The 22620-nt window shown below is 36.4% G+C and overlaps 1 protein-coding gene and 1 pseudogene across 3 annotated transcripts in view; one reads left to right on the top strand and one right to left on the bottom strand.

Annotated features, from left to right (window-relative positions):
• Nucleotides 1-22620, top strand: part of MDGA2 (MAM domain containing glycosylphosphatidylinositol anchor 2) — an 846425-nt gene that overhangs the window by 388552 nt on the left and 435253 nt on the right. The gene's annotated exons all lie outside the window — the stretch shown is intronic.
• LOC106985096 (60S ribosomal protein L26-like) lies at nucleotides 1397-1947 on the bottom strand (annotated as a pseudogene).

Genomic DNA, 22620 nt, shown 5'->3' with positions numbered 1-22620 from the left:
ATCCACTATATAAATCATGTAAGAACAGAGTCGCTCTGCTAATAAGAGATTGAAAAAGAGGGTCAAGAGACCCAACCTCTAGCCACAGTTGTCCCCTAGGGTGCCTCTAAAGATTGCTTAAGTTTCCTTAGAGTAAAAATTTCTGCCTTAGTTAGGTAGAAAGTAGGTCTATGCATCTCCCTGCAGCTGGGAATTATATTTTTTATAGTAACCAATTACCTTGAACCAAGTGAAGTTAATGGCATTTTGCTAACCGATTAGCAAACATTGGAAACCACCTCATATGCGTATTGTTTTATATAGACATTTTAACAGAAAGGCATTATTAGGCTAACTCTGTGATAACACACTGGGGTGATGGAAATAGCTATGAAATGGGTTGCATGTAATGTTATTAGTAATATTCAAAGTGCCAATCTTTGCAAATGTTTTACTTGAAAATGAAAAAAATTCAAGGTTATTTCTATTAAATCATTGCTATTCCTTTTGCTCTCCTTCACTAAAAGGCCTAATTGGAGAACAGAGAAGTCAAGAAACAGCTGGCATGGGGCTTGCTTATAACCCAGATAAGACTTCGGGAGTGGGGGAAAGGAGTGAACAGTGTTATCCACTTCTGATCTTCATCTCCCTCCAAACCTCTGTCTCTCTCTTTCCTCTTCTGCATCACATGCTTGGGTATCTGGGTAGGTCTGCCATTCACGCACAATGGAAGGTCTTCCACAAGACCTTTAGTTTTCATCTCAGTTTTCATGTCTAAGCAATTTAAATTGTGTTGCCTTCCTTATGAGGTATGCATACAGTCCATGGAAAGCACTTAGCACAGTGTATAGCTTGTAGTTAGGGTTCATTGAATAGTAATGATTCATCTTTCACTTAACTGTTTTCTCTCCCTTCTTTCTCCTTTACTTCCTTAAATTTCACTTTAACATTCACTGTATTTATTTATACTTATTGAAGAAAAAATGCAAGGAGTTTTTGTTTCACTTTTCAAAGTTTTGGTTTGGGTGTGTTTCAATTTATGAAGAGAAAAACGTACAACTGTGTATGTAACTTAGAAGAACAAAGCATTGTTACTCATGAATCTCTAGGCTATAAAGTCTGGGGATGCACAAAATAGCAAAAATATCCACACTAACAAACAGTGATTTTTCAGTTAACATTCAGGACACTGTGACTCACTAAGTGTGAAGTCCTAGATTAAGCAGTTTTTGTAAGACTCGGTCAGCCTTAATGGAGAAAGAAAATTATTTTAGAAACCCAGGGGAAAATAAGGAATGAATATTTGCTGGGGGGAATTATTTCTAAGGAAAGCTTTATTAATAATTAAGTTATTTATAATTTTAATAAGTTTTTTCCATTTTAACAGTTTTTATTTAAAGTCGTTTATAAGATTCCTTTATTCCTGCATCTTCTCAATTGTTTCTTCCTTCTATCTGCCCTTTTCCTTTGCTTCCTGATGAGATATGGCTTTATGTTCAAGGATATGTTAGTGGTCTTTTCCAGTTTTAGCCTACTGATAACCACCTTGCTAGAGGGATGCCCAGGGATCAGTTGCACCAGTGGCCTTCTCTTGCTCTATTCATTCAGTGTAGATAATGTATTTCTTCCTGTAAATGTGGGCTACTTTGCCAATTTGCTGACCTTGGTAATGTCCTCATACAACCTGTACTTCCTTATCCTTTTGGGTGGACATGGATCAAATGTTGTACTTCCGTCTCAGCTCTTTGTAAAGAGAAGATATAATCTTTACTGTGAGTGTGGGAAGGTACATTGGAATGCCTTTTATGATTCTTGTTCCAGTCGGAAGTCACAAAGGGATTGCACTTCATTTTGGCCACTGATGTCCAGCAATGGCTACAACAGTGAAGAGAAATTTTACTGTTTTAAAGAATTATCTTCTGATGTTATTGGTGTTGCTCTTTCTAAAGGGAGAAGGTAACAGTCTCTTCAGCGTATGTGATTTATGTAAAATCAGGAGGTTGTGGAACCAGTCACAGGGCTGGGATGGGAATTCTGACTTGATCATTCGTACTGCTACTTGATGCCTCTTAATAGGGTCTTCTCAAAATTCTGTGTATTTTTCCAGGTTCTACTTATACTCACTTCTCATCCTCTTCCCTAGAGGGACCCTTTGCAAAAAGGCCTAGAACCACATCTTAGACTTTTAAGTTTCATCCATATTTCCCTGATTTTCTTTTTCAATCACATAAGCTTTTAGATAGTGAGCCCACAGACTTGCTCACACAATTTCCTGTGCTTTTGGAGGTATTTTCTTTTCCAAATTGGTCAGGGGAGGGCGGTATGGGAAGGGGGACAGAATTACATTAGCTATTACTAAGTGTATTTAAATGATAAAAATAAAAGGAAGGAAGGGATTCAGAGATGAAGACATTGCTACTATCAGTGGAGTGATGATTGGAAGGGGAGTTGAGCCAAGCCTTTGGGGGAAGGAGAATGTTAATGGTATGGATATTGAGATCTGGAACCATTTAAGCTCCTCTCTCTGATAGGGAGGATATGCACGCTTGCACTGGCTCCTGTCAGAGATATGCCTTCACTTCCAAAGTGAGGAATCCCACACAGGAAAGAAGATGGTAAAGATGGAGTAACCTCTTTACCTCAAGAAACCTTTAATCTGGCTAAATATAGATTTTCTCCACATAATTATGGTAGCAGAAGCTATTTTGAGTAAAAAAAAATCTCCCTGGTTTTGAAAATAAAATCAAGATATGTATCTTCCCTAGACATTTCTATTACTTGGGGTGTGTATTTACACAAACTCACATAGACACATATATGCAATCTTTCCCAAGCGTAATTACATGTATGCTAATGTACTAATTTGTAGTTTTAAATATATATAATTTGTAGTTTTCTCGCAGTGGTGAGCATCCCCCTGTAAAATATTTAAGTTCTTTGGTGTTTTTCCACCACTAGATTTTGTCCTAAAAACACGGTGAAAGGACTTCATCATATCTCACTTCTCATCCTGGGCCATCTTGTCATTTGTGACACATAAAACAAGAATAGATATAAAATAGTATCATAATTCCCTTTCCCCATTAACAATAATCTATGTGCTTTGAATATATTTGACTTTTTAAAATTTTATATTTCCTGGGCCTGTTAAATTATAGCAATGAAAGCTCTTTTCTCTCTGATTTTATAAATGGCGTATGCCCATGTTACCAACATGAATATTAATGCTTCTCTTCTCAGTTATGCCTCTTTAACATGATGGTACTCCCTAGTTTATGTAACCACTTAGTCTGTTCTATTAGGGAAAATCAGGATTGCCTATACATGTGATAGAAAATTCTCAACCTCTGGAAAGAGAGTAGAAAAAAAATTACATGGCCTTTTTTTAGAGCACGACTAACCTCAATATAGTGTTTAAGTGTCTAATATTGCTTAATGGAAAAATCCATGGTACAGTTCAAACTAAATGAAATAATGATGTAAGTTAGGGTGCTCCTTCAAACAGCATCTTAAGTAGATACTTAATGTACTTCTGAGTTCAACCCCACAGCAGCCGTGCAGCCTGAGAGCTGGTTATGGGATTTCATATTCCTTTAATGGAGATGGCCCCATGCCGGGCTTTTACTTTTCCAACTGTGGCAGTAATAGTTAGTAATCAAGTCATAATGGAATAATCACAACTACAGGGAAATGCTGGCTGATGTAATAGGTTGCAAGGAGAAAAAATATTGGTGTTTTTCCAGACGTTATTCCATCTGCCTTTTTGTTGTGTGTTGAAAGAATCTAGGTTTATAGGTGAAAACAGCCCCTCAAAAGTGCCTGCACAGATAAATCTGTATCATTTGCTGAATCCTAGTGAATTTATTTTTTTCATCAGTGTACTCACAAAGAGTCACACACTTAGGAATGCTATATTGAAATCTGAAAAGTGTGCTCTGAGCAAGAGCCAGGACATATCTAATTCTAGAGGCCCTCACATATTTAAGTTATATTTTAATGAAACAGACATCAATAGCACACTTTTGTTCTGTATCTTGTAGTTCTCTGACCTCTTCCAAAAACTGTTTCAGTTTTCATTAAAGAAATTGCTACTTGCTGCTTAGAGAAAGTTCTTTCTACTGCTTATTAGGTTCTGGTCCCCAAAATGATCTCAGTGAAGGTACAGAGTCCTTTAACTTAGAAATGTAAATTATCCATTCATTTTGTAAAACCTATCTGGTCCACTCTTTTCATTTTTTGGATAAAGAAACTGGTCCCTGGGAAGTTAACTATCTGTGTGTTTTTTACTTGCAGAGTGATACAAATGAATATAGTTAATGATGATAATAGATCATTTCAAATGGCCTATAGCTTCTCTCTTACAAGAACAAATATATCACATAGCTCATCTGAAGAAAATGTTCATGCAAGAGTCCATGAAATCCTACTATATATAGTTGTAGGCACTAGAAATTTTAAGTTGACAGTTGAATAATTAATTGGAACTCAATGGGAGTGTCTGGCAAGAGTAGGAATGGAAGATTAGCTAGCCCCTTAGCCAGAAGAAAGTACTTGTTCAAAAGCCAGTTGGTAAGACCTTGGCAACTTCCGACAGTCAGAAGTTGGTCACTATGCAAGAGGAAGTTGCAAGACCAGAGCCTGAAGAGATTACAGGGAACAAATAATGAAGAGCTTGGGGAATCCTTTTAAGGACTTTGGGCTTCACTGGAGCCCTCACTGAAATATGTTAATGAAGATATTGACAGAATCAGACTTTACTTTTAGAAAGATCATTCTAACTTCATGCTAAAGAATAACATATATAAATATATTTGTTTCTGAAGGCAGGTCTGGGTGGGGATGGAGGTAGGGACTTTTGGTGGGTGAGATGTGAGGGTGGGAAGAGTTCTTGAAACATAGATCTTGTTCTTGTTCTTTTCTACAGAGAGTAAGGGCTATTTGCTTTCAGAGCTAGAAGCCTGGCGTTAGTCTATGTGACCATTCTTGACTCAACAGGAGACCTGCTTTGTTAATGTACAAACCAACTTTTTAACTACAAAATATTTGTTCCTGTTGGACATTTACCCAATGTCTTGGTCACTGTGCCCATTCTGTAAATCTGGATAATGATGATGATAGAGCCTGGGGATACAGAGGATAGTTGCAAGATGGAAGGAGTGGAAACCAAGAAGGAGATTCTTAGAGTTTCCTGGGCCAAAGATGTTGGTGGCCTGGACTAGGGTAGTGGCAGTAGAGAGGAACAGAGTTGAGACTTCTTTTAGAAATATAGCCTATTGATTTTAGTGATAAGTAACTGTAAATGGTTAAAGACCACACAACATCAAATAAGTTTAGGGTTTTTGGTTGGAACACAGGGGGATGGAGTACAAGTGACATAGGGATCATAGGTGGGATAAACATAGTGGTATTGAGAAAGGGATTGGGAGTTAGGAAAACTTGGGTTTAAGTTTTAGCTTTATCCCCAGCATTATTTGGGCTAGTTATTTAGTCTATCTAAACTTCCTGTTGGCTCACCTTTAAAAATGATAGCAGAAGTACCGTCCCCATGTGGTCATAAGGATTAAATGAGGTACTATGGATAGCAACCAGAACAGTACCTTGGAACAATGTTTGTTTGCTAATAGCGTTAGTTACAATAATAATAGCAAAGGTTTTTGGAGGGTGAAGATTATGATTTCTGGAGACTTTATGTGGGAGGTATTATGATTTTTGGCTTTATTTTTGAAGGCTTGGAAAGTGCCCAACTAAAAAATATTGAACTACTGTGCTGTTAGGAAGTTGGGCTCATCAGTTTAGTCCATATTAACATGGAAGCCTTCTGAAGTGAGAAAAGATTGTACTAACGTCACTGATCCTCACAGGAGTGTTGTGATTTTTCTAGCACTTTCAGAGATTTGCCCAGCCATTTTATTTTTTAAACAACGTATCATATCATAAATCAGCCAGTTTAAAGAGAATGTAATTCCCCAAACAAAATCAGACACTGGGTTCCATAGTGATATCAAGTTGATGCCCTGCATTTAGGCTTTTCCTCCATGAACTTAACAAGAAGATAATAGCACATTCCAACTACCATAAGTAGAAAATATAGCAAACAGTAAAAAAAATGCACAATGTATTTAGATGGATGTTTAAATATGGATTTAAGTTTTATGAAGAGAAGTATAAGCTTAAAGCTTGATTAGCTGTCATAGTAGAGGCAATGATGTATTGGAGCCAGCTCTTAATGGCTTGTAAAAGATGATTGTGAAATACACAGGTCATTAAAAATTAGATGTACTCTTATGATTGAATAAATTATACTAAAACCAAAGGTAATGCATCTTCAAAACTAATGACTTCTTAATTATTTTATCATGTCTTATTATCAATGCTCTTGACATTATTTATGCCTGTTGTATCTGTCTGGTGGAAATGTAACATAATGGTATCTTGCATGCCTCTTCCTAGCTCTGCGTTCAGTGTCATTATATTGTTAATTTGAAATCCACTCTGTTGGAAGTATTTACACCATAGAAATTGGCAAATGTTATATACATCAAGGCTTCTTGTTTTACTTTGCTTTTATTTGGAGAACTGGTGGTCAAACATTTACTAGCTCACTGCTGGACAAAGGCACCTGCTTGAAGGAACATTTAAAACAAAACAATCATAAAATATTGAAGGAAAAATCACAAGTATTTCTTAAAGTTACCTGAAAGATATTGGCTAGGGGCAAGACAAGGAAAAACACTAATCACTAAGAAAAAAAATTTAAATTCTTTGGAATTTCTTTAGAAGACAGAACTCGGAATGTTAAAAACTTAGTTAAGTCCTATGCTGTAGATAAGATGGAGACTCTGTTGGACATCAGATATTTTTAAAAAGGTGCTCTTTCAGCAATGCCAGAGGAAGCCAATTTTAATGCATTCAAAATGCTTTAAAAATGTTGAAAATTGCAGTTAACCCCTTTTTTAACCTATTTGTAAGAAAGAATTATGAATTTTAATAATAGTTGTTTTATTGGTTTTTGTTCACTACCTTTTTGATGGTGATGTCTAAAAAGACATGATAATTTGCAGTGATTTGAGCAGAGAAGTGAAGATTTCTTAGTGAAGTAGTTTTCAGTAAGACATGAGTTTTTATATAGAGATGTGACTCAGAAGTAAAATATATTGGGGAAGTATGCAGAAATAGGACCTCTCTGCTCCTTGAAAACAATTATGGTTATTAAATTATTCTCCAAGGACATCTTGACTTAAAGAGCTTGCTTCTCTGTTTTCTTCATGGGTTCAAGGGATGGTAATAATGTTAAATTGTGTGAAATAAACAGTATTTTGAGTCTCTCACTTTAGATAAATCTGTTACAAAATGAAACATGACTTTGAGACCTTATGTGACTTCCACGAAGGCGGGCTGTCTTGGTCACAAGTTAGTGCTTCTTAGGGTTTTTTAACTCAAGGTTGCATTGTTATTTTTCTTTATAAAGGAGAAAAAGAGACATCATGACCAATGGCAAATCATAAAACGCAGGATCAGGTGAATTCACTGTCAGTTGTAATTTAAAGAATGGCTTACAACACAGGCCATAAGTGGATATTCAGACAAATACAAGGTAAACGTGAATGTTTTTGCTGTACTGTGATCACTCCAATGACATGAGTTGGGGAGTTGGCCTAAGATGGTATTGATACAGTTCTAGTGAATTTGTTAGAGCTTTCTAGCACCTTTGCCTGTGATGACAACCATAGCAATAGTCTTAAATATGGTCAGTCATTCCATCCCGTAAGACTTTTTAATGAGGACCTCACTGAAACACTAAAAACCAGTTGTGGATCAGAGATCTTTCTTTTTTTTTTTTTTAAATATTTTTTTCAACGTTTATTTATTTTTGGGACAGAGAGAGACAGAGCATGAACGGGGGAGGGGCAGAGAGAGAGGGAGACACAGAATCTGAAACAGGCTCCAGGCTCTGAGCCATCAGCCCAGAGCGAGAGATCTTTCTAATACAAATGAGGACCTCTCACAAGAAAGTATAAATCAATTATGCATTGAGAGGGGCTTGAAAAATATTGCTACATACCACTATTTAACTGTGCTTGCCTATTATTCTTTGGCAGTTACCCCGATGAGATTATGAGACTGGAGGAGGAATAAACTTTGTAATTTGAATCAATGAACCTGAATAAATCTTGATTCTTTAAGTTTTAAATGTTAAGACTATGTAGTATCACTTCTTTATGATTCAACTTATAGGAATTTAAGTCAGGCATATCTGAGTACCTGGGATCTCACCAGGAGGATACAGCCTGGCTAGCAGACAGGCAAGTGCCATATAGGGAGGGATTATACTGGTGAATTTGCCTCCATCCATTGTCTGCCCCATAGCCTGGTAGGCCAAACTCAAACTTTTCAGTGAACTTGGGAGGCTGACTCATGCGAAAAAAGACCGCAATAATTTTAAGTTTACAAGCAGAATTTGTCTGTTTATTATGAGAAATGTAACTACTAAGGAGGTAGTTCCATTCTTTGCCTAGAATATTCTTCCCTTGTTAGAAAGCTCTAAGGAAAGCCAAATTTTTAATCAAGCCAAATTCAATGTTAAATGATGTTAGGTTTCAAAAATCTGTCCTGTTCATGTGTGTGTGTGTGTGAAGTCCAAGATACCAGATACTGTCAGGACAAATATTAGTACCTTTTTGTCTTAGCTTTCCTGGTCATTGCTTGACCAGGGACTGTCATCTTCATCTTTTGACTGTACTTTGTGTAAAATTTCCCCTGTTAAACTTCTGTCCTCCAGACTGTTGGTCAAAGGTGTCATTGTGGAAGCAAATTCTTGGAGCAAGCAAGGAAAATATTAGAATTTCCATAAGTGCTTATCTTCATCATTCTCCTATTTATATATATTATGTACATAATGTATAATATATAATGATAATTTAAATGGTATATAATGAAAAGTATGTATTGAAGGGCTTTAAATTCATTAGCTCATTTGATGTTTAGAATAGCCTTGTGAGACAACATACCTATGATGCCCAGATAGTACCTAATTTGTCCAGAGTAGAGGAGCTGAGATTCAAACCCAGGTTGTCCGACTCCACATTCTATGCTCTCAACCAGTATACCGTGCCACTTTTCCAAAGTCTTCCCTAAGTGTAATTTATACATGAATGAATTCATAGATGTTAGTGAATAATATTCATTGATAGGGCTGTACAAGTGAATCATTCTGTAAATTTCAAACTGTTCTTTCTGATTTGGGAGGTTTTTTTTCACATGTCTTTGAATATACTGTGTTCTGATCTGCTTCTTGTGTGCTGGTTTTGTAATTGAAACGTCTGTGGGCAGTTATAGCTTACTGTTTACACCCATCCCCATGTGCGTCCATGTTCTTGAAGTGATTTCCTGGCATCACCTTTAATAATATTCAGGTCATTCTGGCAACACTTACTGTCACAGATTTAATGAATGTTTCTTTCTTCCTAACTAATTCAAAGACCAGAGAACTCTCTACTCAGCTTGTTTAATGTGCAAAATAATTCTCTGTAAGAGTGTGCGGTATAGCACTTTCCTCATGAGTTTCTGGTTTAGTTTACTCTCATTTGTCTCCATCGCAGAGGTAGGCTCAGAAGGCAAGGAGGCATCCTTCAAGGAGAGAGGTTAGTTTCTTTCATCTGAACATGGCAAGCACCCAGATGCTTGAACATATGCAACAGACCAAGAGTAATTCAGAAAATAACATCGAGTGTAAGGGGGGAGAAACCTCTTTTTTGAAGTGAGATTCTTTCTAAAGGTATTTTTGCTACTGTACTTGGCAACTTGTTAATAAAAATATTACTTGGGCTATTTTAGTTCGTCTCCATACTTATGTGATGTAGCACTGTGACTTAGGCCATCTGTTTTAACATCTTATGTCATTCTTTGCTGCTTTTAGCAGATGACTCTTTCAAACAACAGTTCATGAAGCTTGATCCTCTCTTCCTTACTGCATCACACCTTTTTTTCTTTGTTAAAATCTTCTGGATATCCCCAAGGTGACTCTGTAAGACATACTTGACCATGTGTGTTGAGATTAAAACAGGAGATAGTTAATAAGATGGAGACCACGTGGTTGTAAAACATTTTGGCTAACTAGCAATTTTTACATTCCAATTTGATGGTTTTTGCTTCATTTTATTTAAATCCTGAACTTAGAATTTTAATGAGCCTGAGGAATATCGTAGGCAGAAGGCATCAATAATATGCTACAAATTTCAAGAGTGGCTGATTAATATGTCCTTTTAACTATGTTTCTCCAAACCCTCTTAAGCCTGCATGCTTTCACTGTCATTGCTATGTGATATGACATTAAAGTAATTTGCTTTTGCTTAACTTTTATGCCATTCTTGTCCATATTATTAACTCAGTGGGCTGGGATGCTAATAACTTTAAATAGCCCATTGGTTGTCATGGCAACTGATATTAAAGTTAAATATAAGTCTGTCTCTTAGATTTCACATTTAAACCATTGCTGGAATTTGCATTCTTTAGGAACTCTATGCACTGACCATAGGACTTTATACAAAGGGGACCTTGAAAATGCAGGTTTGAATTAGGATTTGATTCAGTGACATCTGTTTTCAGCTCTCAGCTTATGCTTTGTTCAGATTCAGCCCAGTTCCATCAGATATGTGTTCAGAGAACCCTAAGAAGGATGCTCATGTAAATATTACAGGGGTTATCTAACCAAAAAGTTGTACTTTTCTATATTGTTGCTATTCATTGTGGGTATTTTCCATGCTGGTTTTTGTCTTTTACTTACCTGTGGGATGATTTCTATAAAGTTCCCAAATTGTTTTTAAAATTACACTCTGAGTAGAGAGAAGATAGAGGACACATCCAAGGAAGCTTTGTAGAGATGACTCCCGGATACAACCTATGCTCTGTCTTGAATGACTCGTGTCCCTCTTATCTAGGGGTTTAGTAAAGATTTCACCTCCGGCTTAAAGCCTGATCGTCCTCTTTCACTTGTCTTGTGTCACTCTTTTTCCAAAAATATGTGCACAGCATTGAGCACACAAGATTTCATTATAGTTCTAGGAAATCTCTGAGGGAAAGCTGACTAGATATTAATTTATGTTGCATTAATTTAAATAACCCATTGCTCTCATCCAGACTGTGTAATCTTTCTTTCCAGGTAGTTTAGCTTTCCACATAGCATTATATTTTAGGCTGTGCTATCCTTTTCCCCCCCCTGAAATTAGCATTTTTTTTTCTACCTAGCACCAGTTTGAGGCTGAATGAATTTTCTCCCTTGATCTCTGGAGATGCAGAGTTATTTTCTGTCTAGGCTCCCACCCCCAGCTTCCAGAAGAAAGAACACTCTGTTATCAGCAGCAGCTTATCTGTTGAATATGTATGAAACATCCTAGATGTTGGACAGTCTTGTCAGTCTCTTATATAATAATTTGGTAGTGACATTGAGTCTTCTCCCTTCCCCCATATTTCTTGAACTAGCCCCTTTTTTGTTCTGAATATGCAATATCCTGTTCTGCCCTTGGTTCCCTGTCTTCTCTCTCAGCTTCCTTATTTGCCAGACTTCACTTTCCAATGATAGCAAGGCCTTATTTTCTAAAACCACAGTTTTTAATCAAAGTTCCCACTTTACTCACACACACACACACACACACACACTTTTTCCCCCATGCCTTTCAGTAGAAGCATCTAGCATAGTGTTAAACATGTATCAATAGAATATTAATTCTGTGGGTTGTCCAATAATGTTACAAGGGAAAGGGTTCGGTGTTCAGATATGATTTAGAAAGGCAGAGTTAAACAAGGCAGCCAGGTTTCCTCACCAGAGAACAATAAATATTATGAATCTCTTAAGAGAATAACAAAAGCATTTCTGAAACATGCCTATCTCATAAACATTTTAGGACCCTCATTTGGGAGATTTCACTTTTTTCTTTCTCCCTTTCTTTCTTTTTCCCTTCCTTCTTTCCTCCCTCCCTTCCTTCCTTCCTTCTTCCTTTCTTTCTTCTCTATTTTTTTTTCCACAGCAATCATCAAACAAGGTCTGTGAGTAAAGGAAATAGTCTTAAGGGAATCAATATTTTCAACTTCCCTAAAATGGATATACTTGAGACAAGACTGGAGGGATTTGAGGTCTCCCCTCCACTTTCCATGATAATCACTCTTACCCTTTATACAAAAGAAGAAAACAGCACAACACCAATATTTAAATTTCACAGCCTTAATCTTTTAAGTGCCTTACTTCAGGGTCAAAAAAATTCCAAGGCACCAAACAAATAGAAATTAGTCTTGGAGTAGAAAGGATGAATGATTTATGTTTGGGTAGCAGATTCTTTCACAACTAAGATAGTTTTCAGTTCTTTTTGCTTTAACAAAATTGGAGATGGGCTTAATGAAATGGTCAGCAGACAAGTTACTGGAAATAATTTTCAGTGATGTAGTGTGGCACTATATATTATTTTTCCCAAAGCTAGAATTTCAAAGAATTAAAATTCTTATATTCATATTTATATGAGCACGTTTCTCCGATTTTAATTAGGAGAATGAAAAATAGAAATAAGTGATGTGAAACCCTTCACTTCATTTTAGCAATAAGCGATGATCATTTAGTATACATGAATTAATATAGGGGGGAAAGTAGCCTTATTCATTTAAGAGATGCATTTTCAATAAATAATTTTCAAAAAATGTAACATATTTATATTGTTAGATCAGTTATGTACTAATATAATTTTAGTGATGACTCAAATAACTTTAATCTCAACCTCAAAAAATATACTCCATTTCTCCCAAAGGTAATATGAAACATTAATTAGTAAATGACTTTCAAGCATATAAACATATTACCTCAAGGTAAAATTCTCTGGAGAAAAGTGGAATGACACATGATTTAAGGAGAACGAGAAATGATATAAAATGTCTGATTATTATGAAGACCATGTTTTCATATTTTAATACATGATATTGATCATCAAATGGTTGTATATTCCATGGATCCATTTTTTGTTTCAATAAGTCACAGCCTTTTATTAAGCAAAAAAAGATCTTACAAAACTTTTTTTCATCTCATCTGGAAGATAGATCTTGCTAAATGTATAATATCAAAAATGTTATTGTTAAAAGCAGTTGCTAGAAGGGAAAATAGTGAAAATGCAAATGTTTTCTTTTAGTTATGGGTGAATTTATTTAATCTCAAAGTCAGAACTAGCTTTAGTTTGGCAGATTTTAACTTTGGCAGAAAGGTCCAATGTGTACTTAATTTTTTTTCTGTTTTTCTTTTTTATGTTAAAAAGTTTGAAATTAATGTATAAGTCACATACCATAACATTCACCCTTTTAACATGTAGCAATTCAGGGGTTTTAATATCTTCACAATACATGAATCCCTTTAATTGAATGGTATATTCATTTTATTTTCAAATCTCAATAGTTACAATGCATCTTTGCAACTAAATGTATGAGAATAATGTTAGAAGTTAACCTAAAAATATGTGAGGGGTAACTGGATTTTAAAGTCTTTTAGGAGTTAGGTGGACAAAACATGTTTGAAGGCCACAATTCTACTTCACATTCTTTAGGAAGCATTGATCGAAGACTCCAGGTTCTTGTTCTGGCTCTTAGGTTTCCGTGTCCTGCCCCTGTTTTCAGGCTAATTGTCTGTTTCTTGGTAGAGCTCCTGAAGAACTATATAAGGGATTCATTATACAGTTTAGATAACAGGTAATGGATTTAAGGTTCAACCATTACAAAAATTGTATTGAGCAACCCTTTGTACCAGGCACGGTTCCAGGCACTGGACAAACCAGCAGTGAATGAAATGACACAAATCCCTGTTCTTACAAATGCACCGATAAGAGGACACAGACAGTGGACAAATATATAAGTAAAATATAAGAGCAGAAGTTATGGAGAGCAGGAAAAAGTCTATTTCAATTTGCAATAAAATGTTTAGGGGAAGCCTCAGTAAAAAGCTGATATTTGAGCAAATACTTGAAGGGGTATCGGGATATGGCAAAACATTTTTGGAAGAGGACACAGCAAGGACAGCATCCCTGAGATGATATCACACCAGTTGTTAATGAGGAAAAGGTCAGAGTGGCTGGACTGGTGTGAGCTATAAGAGCATAAGAGATGAGATCTGAGAGACAAGCAGGGCAAAAGCCCAGGGTCGTGTTGGCTGTTGAAAGGACATTGCTTTTTATTCTCAGATCAGAAGTTATTTGGAGTGTTTTCAGCAGAGGAGGGTACATGCTACAAGCCGCAGCCAAATAGTGTAAGTTATAACTAAATTTATTTTAAATCTGGGTTTTCTTAACCTGACACTATCCCTAAACAGGTCCTTTTCTCTCCCCGTCTGTACTTTTCTACCCCACTCCTATCTCCTTTATTCTTCTATTTGTTCCCCCACCCTTTCTCTTCTCTTTTTTTCACAGCTCTATCAATATGTTGCTAAATGATTTTTTAATTTGTTACATTTAATAAAAATTTTTGGCATTTTCTCCCAAATTAAACAGCCAATAACTTTGAACCCAATCAAATATAATAGAGAAAGAAAATAATCTATTTAAAATCACAATTTTGGGGACACCTGGCTGGCTCAGTTGGTTAAGTGTCTCACTCTTGATTTCAGCTCAAGTTGTGATCTAATGGTTCCTGGGATTGCGCCCCTGCGTGGACCCTACACTGAGCACGGAACTTGCTTGGGAATCTCTCCGCCTCTCTCCCTCCACTCGCACTCACACGCACTTGTGTGCGCTCTCTCTCTCTCTCTCTCTCTCTCTCTCTCTCTGAAATAAATAATAGAAAAACAAAATCACAATTAAGTAGAATCACTTCCTTTAGTGGAGTGTCAGAATTTCCTTCTAGAGAAATGATCTTTATGTAGTGTAACATCTTTAAGTGTGTAAGGTGAGCTCTTGAATGCCTGGTTTGGTTGGAATAAAGAAGCAAATAGGTTAACTGTTCTACCAGAGAAATGCACTGAGATTTGCTAGTAAGGGAAACCAGAGAAAAGGAGGAGGAGAGTCAGGTGGACAGAGGGAGAGAGAAAATAGAGAAGGGTCATTGAGCATTATGGGAGGGAGGGCACTGTTGGTAACTATTAGCTACTGATTAACTCTTGATTACAATGGAGGGAAAGTAGATGAAAGATTTTTGGAGGTATGAGGATTTAATATTTTATTTTCAGCTGTTTGCTTGTTAATTCTATGATGTCACCACCGTCTCTCTTCCCAGTTATTCTAAAATTCAGTAGTCTCCTACACATACTCTAGGTGAATCATTTTAACATCCAGTTAAAGGGAATATATAACAGGTTGGTATGGGGCATGGAGAAGAAAATAGCTGTGGGAATGAGATATAAGTGATATCAGTGGTTCAGAAATACCTAGAATTTTGAATTACAAAAACAGAAAGCTAAAATAACCATCCTTGAATTTTTGGAAATCTGGAGGTGGACATCAAACTTCTCATTAAACATAGATGGTGGAGGGAGATGGAATGGTAAGGGTCAATTTAATTTTATGTATAACTCTCAGTGGGCAGAATGACCTCAGCTATCATCTGGACTACAAATACAATATAGTATTTGCTTCCAATAACATGTGCTCTCCAATCTCATTCACCAGACAAGAAGGATTAACATGAGTATGATGCTCAGACACAAAGATAGTGTCCTGGGAACTTTATTTGTATTAGAACTGCATTGAATGAAGCCAAGAAATGTGATTAATAAGAGATGGTATAACTAGCAGATGCCAAGACGAAAGCTATGCAACTATGAAAACGAATCACTATTTTTAAGTAACAAGGAAAAGACGAAAAATGACATCTCATCCTGTGAAAATTGGAGACATCACCCAAAAGTGAGCATTAAAAAAAAAAAAAAGAGGAGAAAGGGGATGGAGTATGGAAAAATTCCTGGAGAAGAATGTAGTGAATATCTGCTTTGAGAAGTTCCTATAGACGATTCAGGTATAGGTCAGATGCCTGGACCTACTCCAGTAGATACACTCAATAAATACACAAAGCCGCTCGTGTTATCCCCTTGCTTTAATGCACCTGTTGAGCCCACTCCCCGTGGACACATGCTCTGGCCTTTGCTGACAGCTCTTCCTACATCTCTCATGACTGTGTGTACTGTGTGCTCCAGTCAAACACACTGCTAGGCTCTTCTGTTGACAGGTGGTTTTCCTTCACACTGCCATATTTTGGCTAGGATTTACAATGTATTCTTTGGTAGTCTATAATATCTTTAGTACTTTAGGTGTTTCCACATTTGAAATCTTTGGATGTTTTAATAATTTGGAAACTTCAATAGCATCAATAATTTAATAATTTGGAAGGGTCACTATTTGAGTTAAACCTTTGCTCCATGTCTTATTAGCTGAAGACTTATATCAAGTTACTCAATCTCTATAAATCCGTCAGTTTGCCTATCTGTCGCCCACCCTGAAAATTCAGTTCTATATAGTGTTGAAATAATTAAATGAGGTAATACATTTGAGATCAGCTAGCAGTGTTGAGAAAACAGTGCTTATTAAATAAATGTTTGTTTTCTTAAACGTGCTTAAACTTGAACAGCCATTTTTCAAAGATGATGTACAAATGGCCAACAAGCATAGGAAAAAAGCCCTCATACCACTAATCATCAGAGCAAGTCAAACTACAATGAGATATCACCTCACGCCTATCAGATGGCTAAAATGAATAACTCAGGAAACAACAGATGTTGGTGAGGTTGTGGAGAAAGGGGATCCCTCTTATACTCTTGGTGGGAAGGCAAACCAGTGCAGCCACTCTGAAAAACAGTATGGAGGTTCCTCAAAAAGTTAAAAATATAAGTACCCTACAGTCCAGCAATTACACTATTAGGTATTTACTGAAAGTACACAAAAATACTGATTCAGAGGGACACATGCACCCCGATGTTTATAGCAGCATTATCAGCAATAACCAAACTATGGAAAGAGCCCAAATGTCCATCAAGTGATGAATTGATAAAGAGGATGTATATATGTATACAATGGAATATTACTCAGCCATTAAAAAGAATGAAATCTTGCCATTTGCAACATTGTGGATGGAGCTAATGGACAACATTGTGGACTTAAGGCTAAGTGAAATAAGTCAGTCAGAGAAAGACAAATACCATGTGATTTTATTCATATGTGAAAATTAAGAAACAAATGAACAAAGGGGAATAAAAAAGGAAAGATGCAAACCATAAAATAGGCTCTTAACTATAGAAAACAAACTGAAAGTTGCAGGAGGGGAGTTGGGCAGGGGGATGGGTTAAATGTCTGATGGGTATTAAGGAGGGCACTGGTTGGGATGGGCACTAGGTGTTTTAAGTGATGAATCACTCAATTCTACACCTGAAACTAGTATAACACTGTATGTTAATTAATTGGACTTTAAATAAGAACTTGAAGTTAAAAAAAACAAAACAAAACAAAACAAACGTCCATATATCCATTAGGATGACTGCTATCTAAAAAACAGAAAAAACAGGAATTTGCGTGGATGTGGAGAAATTGGAACCCTTATGCACTGTTGATGGGAACGTAAAATGACGCAGGCCCTATGGAAAACAGTTTGGAGAGTTAATCAAAAATTAAAAATCTCATTTCTGTGTGTGTATTCATAACAATGAAAGCAGGATCTCAAAGAGGTTTTTGCACACCCATGTTCATAGCTGCAGTATTCACCATACTCAAGAAGTGGAGGAACCCAAGTGTCCAGGAACAGATGAATGGATAAACAAAATGTGGTACATAGAGTGGAATACTATTCATCCCTATAAAACAAAGAAAAGCTCGCCATATCCTACAACATGAATGAAATTGCAGGACATGATGCTAAGTGAAATAAGCCAGTCACATAAAGGTGAATACTATATGATTCCACTTATATGAGTAATCAAAATCCTAGAAACACAAAATAGAACAAAGGTTGCCAGGGGCTAGGAAGAGGAATGAATGGGGAGTTGTTGTTTAATGGGTAGGTAGCTTCCGTTTTGCAAGATGAAAATGTTCTGGAGATTGGTTGCACAGCAATGTGATCTTGCTTACCACCATTGAACTGTACAATTAAACATGTTTAAGAGGATTTAAAAAAAAAAAGGTCACCGAAGAAACAATTGGTTTTTTTTTTCCTTTTATTGAGACTTCACCGTTACTTTGTCCTTTTCCTAATCCCTTTGAGAATTCCTTCCAGTCTTTATTAGCAATTGTCTAATAAAGAGCTGCTGTCTTTCTCGCAAGAATGTATGCTCCTTGAAGACAGAATCTAAGTCCTGTTTCCCCCTGCATGTGCACAGTTTGCAAATGAGTGACCTGTAACAGATGCCTAACATATCCTGATGATTATATGAATGAGTAAAGAAGAAAATCATCAGCCATTTGCTATATCGGCCATCAATTCAACCCAGTTTAAGAAAAAAAAAAAGAGGTAAATTGGGAACAAAACACAACCTAGTGAAACTGCTTCAAGGTTCTGAGACATCATGTTCCTTGGACAGCAGGCCATACAGTGCCAGTATGAGTGTACTTTTCATTCATTGTTTTGTAGATAGGAGAGACTTTAACGTTGATTTTCATGAGTGTTACTCACAGGTGGCTGAGCTCAAGTAGCAAGTTATTTTCTCAATTTCATAAAATAAAGAAAAGCTGCCAAGGAAGTATTGACTGGGATATTGTCCATATGTTAGAATTTTTCCTATTTCAGGCATTTGTTTTTCATAAGATATTCCTATTAGAAAGTGTTTTTTTTTTCCTTGAAAATTGCAATATGTAACATGTCACATGTAAATATTATTTTCTTCTTTTATTAAGACATCACCCTCACCTTGTCCTTCTTATCACCCTTTTGGTAACTGTTGCTGTATTCTAACATACAGATAAGTTTAGCATCTTGATATACATCAAGCTTTGGATTGAAGTTGTCGCTTCCAAACTGTGCTCCTGTTAACAGTCAAGGTTTATCACCAAAATGGAATAATGCTGTTGTGTCTCAATTTGCCCCCAAAACACAATGTTAACAGGTTAAATTTTCTTAATTCTACACATTTCTTCCATAAATAATTTTAAACCTTTATTGCCTATCACTGGCTCACTCGATTAGGAAAACATGAATAGCTATCCCAAAATAATACAAATGTGCGAGATTATGATTAAATATTTTCCTTGTCGCTTTTTGTAACAAGACCTGTGCATGTATGCTGTCATTGCATTTTAGGTGAAAACACTGATGTCTTCCACATCTAAATATATCACAATCTTTTCTGTTCTGAAAGTGGTCTGCCTGAATAAGTTTGAAAATGTGTTTATTGTAAGAATATCTTATTTTTAACAGTGTTTCCCTACTTCATGAGATTCTTGTATTTAGGATTATAGATTGTCTAATCTTTCTCTTTTCTTTTCATCAATGCAAGCTCCCTTCTCCTCCTTCTTTTTCTGTGTAAAAGGGCCTGAACAAGTTAAAACTGATACCTTTACAGATCTGGATTGAGAAGGAGGTCATGTGGGTCATGGAGGTGGAGAAAGTAGATGGAATGACTGGGGTGAAGGAAAGGCAGCGCTGAGGGGTGGCTCTGGAGGGCTGTACTCACTTCCCCTGTTTCCAATAGCTGCTTCCCTTCCAACCACCATAAATTAAAGTGATTAATAGTAACAATAATAGAAGTCAATAACAAGAGAAATCACCCTGCTATGAGTCAGCTATTACTATTTTTCCTGTTTTCTAGATGAAACTAACTCAAAGAAATGTTAGAGTACTTGTTTGGGGTCCTGTACTAACAAATGGAAATGACTGAAATTCAACCCAGGTAGCCTTCTTTTTATATTGATGGTTTGCCTGAAGTTGTGTGTGTGTGTATGATTTAAGTAAGTAAATATTATTTTGTCTTGAGTGATACGGCTTTATTTCCAAACATCTTCACACTAGTTTCTATGCAAATGCGGAAGTCTGAATGCATCACCGAGCACCTAAATATCTTGGTGTGCTTTGTGTGAAAACAATAAACAAATAATGTTTACTTATAGTCGCCATGTTTTTACTGACAGAAAATTACAGTGTGAGATTGACATGATGTTTTATTATCTTCAGAATAACAACGCTGAGGTATGGCATGTATGCTTCAGGGCTAGTGAGTCATAGTGGATAAAACTCTGTATTCCTCTCATTCATGTAATCAGTATTATTGAATGGCTACAACGTAAGGAGAGGGAATCTCACACTGCAAAAGACAGAAGCTTACATTGTAGTACAGGAGACAATGGATAATGAGCACATAAAATGGATGAAGAGTTGTCATGGCTATAATTGGGAGGGAGTGAAGGATGAGGAAATGAGGTAGAGAGGGGTGGGTAGGGACAGTGGTACTATTCCAACTGGGATGGTCAAAGGAGACTTTCAGAGATAGTGATACCTTGCTGAGGCCTAAATGATGAGAAATTGCTGAGCCCTGTGAAGATCTTGGTGGTGTATAAGAGGCAAGAGGTTGAAGGGAAACTTTTCAGATAGATGAGCAAGTAGGCAGAATGGCCCCCCGGCAGGGACCAGCATGAAGAATTCTAAGAACAGAAAAGTATATATATATGAAAAGAAAAGGTGTTATTAGCACTTTAAAGGTCCATAACAGGTAGGAATAATGGGAAGAGTGTACTTAATATATCTTGATATGTGTTTAAATGTTATTTTTCTTTCTTGTTGTGTGAAGAATGGAGCATAGGAGAAGAAAGAAAGCAACACCATCTGTTAACAGGCAATTGATACATTTCAGATGAGGTAATAGTGGCAGCCTAGATTGTGGGGATATCAGCTGAGATGTTACAAAATGGTGAGATTGGGATATGTTTTGGAGGTTGAATGAGCAGGGATTGCCGAGAGGTTCAAGAAAATCATCAAAAAATGACTCCTATGATTTTGTAATTTAACTGGATATTTGGGCCATTAAATAAAATAGCCAGCAAGGTTGGGCACTTTTTGGAAGATCTTAGTTTTCAGCTCAGCCATTACTACTTAGTTTACTGTAACCTAGAAAAGGTCATTTAACCTTTTTCTTTCTCCCAACGTAGGGCTTGAACTCAACTCCTAGATGAAGAGTTGCATGCTAATTTATTGCAATATTAGTTTCCCTAAGTACAAAGTGAGGGAACTCCTAGTACACAGGATTGTATTAATGATGAAATGAGCTAATATTTATGAAAATACTTAGGACAGTTTGAAGCATATACTTGGTGCTCAATAATATTAGTTTCCCTAAGTGCAAAGAGAGGGAACTCCTAGTACACAGGATTGTATTAATGATGAAATGAGCTAATATTTATGAAAATACTTAGGACAGTTTGAAGCATATACTTGGTGCTCAATAAATTTTAATGTACATGCAGCCCTCTCCATGTGCTACACATTAAATGTTAAGATTTGATTACCATTAATATTGTTATTGTTGCTGTTACTATCTTGTATTGCATAGCAAGGCAATGATACACTGCACAGTGGCCACTCAATAAGCATCTTAATCAACATTCATTATCATTATTAATCAACAGATAAATTAAAAGAATATAATAAAAATGATCAAAATATTTGAAAATTATAATATGAAGGAACTAATTTACTTTCTGTGCATTCTTTTGGGTTGAGAGCCTGATCAAAAAATTTATTATATCTACCTCAGGCCAATCAGAGAACTCTTGTTGAAGATATAAATCCTTTTTGATCCTGATGGTCATGCATGAATATCTTACCAGTGATCCTCAAAATAATTTATAATCTTATCAATGGAGTAAAACACTGAGGTTTTATTTTTTTATTAATTTATTTATTTTGAAAGAGAGAGAGAGAGAATGCACGGGAGGGGCAGAGAGAGAGAGAGGGAGAGAGAGAGAGAATCCCAAGAAGGTTCTGCACCATCAGTGCAGAGCCCGATGCAGGGCTCAAACCCATGAAATGCAAGATCATGACCTGAGCTGAAATCAAGAGTTGGACACTTAACCGACTGAGCCACCCAGGCACCTGACTTTGAGGTTTTAATTATTCATCCATCTGGGAATTAAAGCAAAATCAGAAATATTGGCCCTGTTCATAGATTTCTCTGTTTACTTTCTGGTAGAGGTGGTTTGCTCTTTCTTGAGACATGGAACTTGCTATACCCAATCATTTTCCTTAAAGAATGTCAAGCAATCTGTTGGCTTATGTTAAATGTTGAAGGATGTATATTAAATAATACAGGATCATATTTAGTTTGCAACAACAAATACGTGTATATTGGACCTTTGGCAGGGAGTAAAATTGAACTCACAGCTCCTTGTGTCAAAAGCTGCTGGAGAAAACTCTTTTTAAAGCCGTTTTTAAGGACTTACTTGTCTTCAGTCAATGCAGTCATTCTCTGAAAAAAGCATGTAGTAAGCAGGTATTATGTGGAGACACTGTACTAAATGTTGATGATATAGTAGCAAGTAAGTTGGATGTGATTAAGATCCTCAAGGAACTTGGAACCAATCAGGGAATATAAAAATCAGACGATTGTTTGGAGATATTTCTACGTGGGTCTCTCATATGTCTGTCTGCATGTATTAAAAGCAGAGGCACTGACCCCCTGAACCCTTTATCCCACACTATCTTTCCAAAGTTTTTTAT

The sequence above is a fragment of the Acinonyx jubatus genome, chromosome B3, assembly GCF_027475565.1.
Source record: "Acinonyx jubatus isolate Ajub_Pintada_27869175 chromosome B3, VMU_Ajub_asm_v1.0, whole genome shotgun sequence".
In the NCBI taxonomy this organism is placed as follows: domain Eukaryota; kingdom Metazoa; phylum Chordata; class Mammalia; order Carnivora; family Felidae; genus Acinonyx; species Acinonyx jubatus.
Note: the sequence above shows the minus strand (reverse complement) of the source record. Positions and strands in the feature narration are given on the sequence as shown.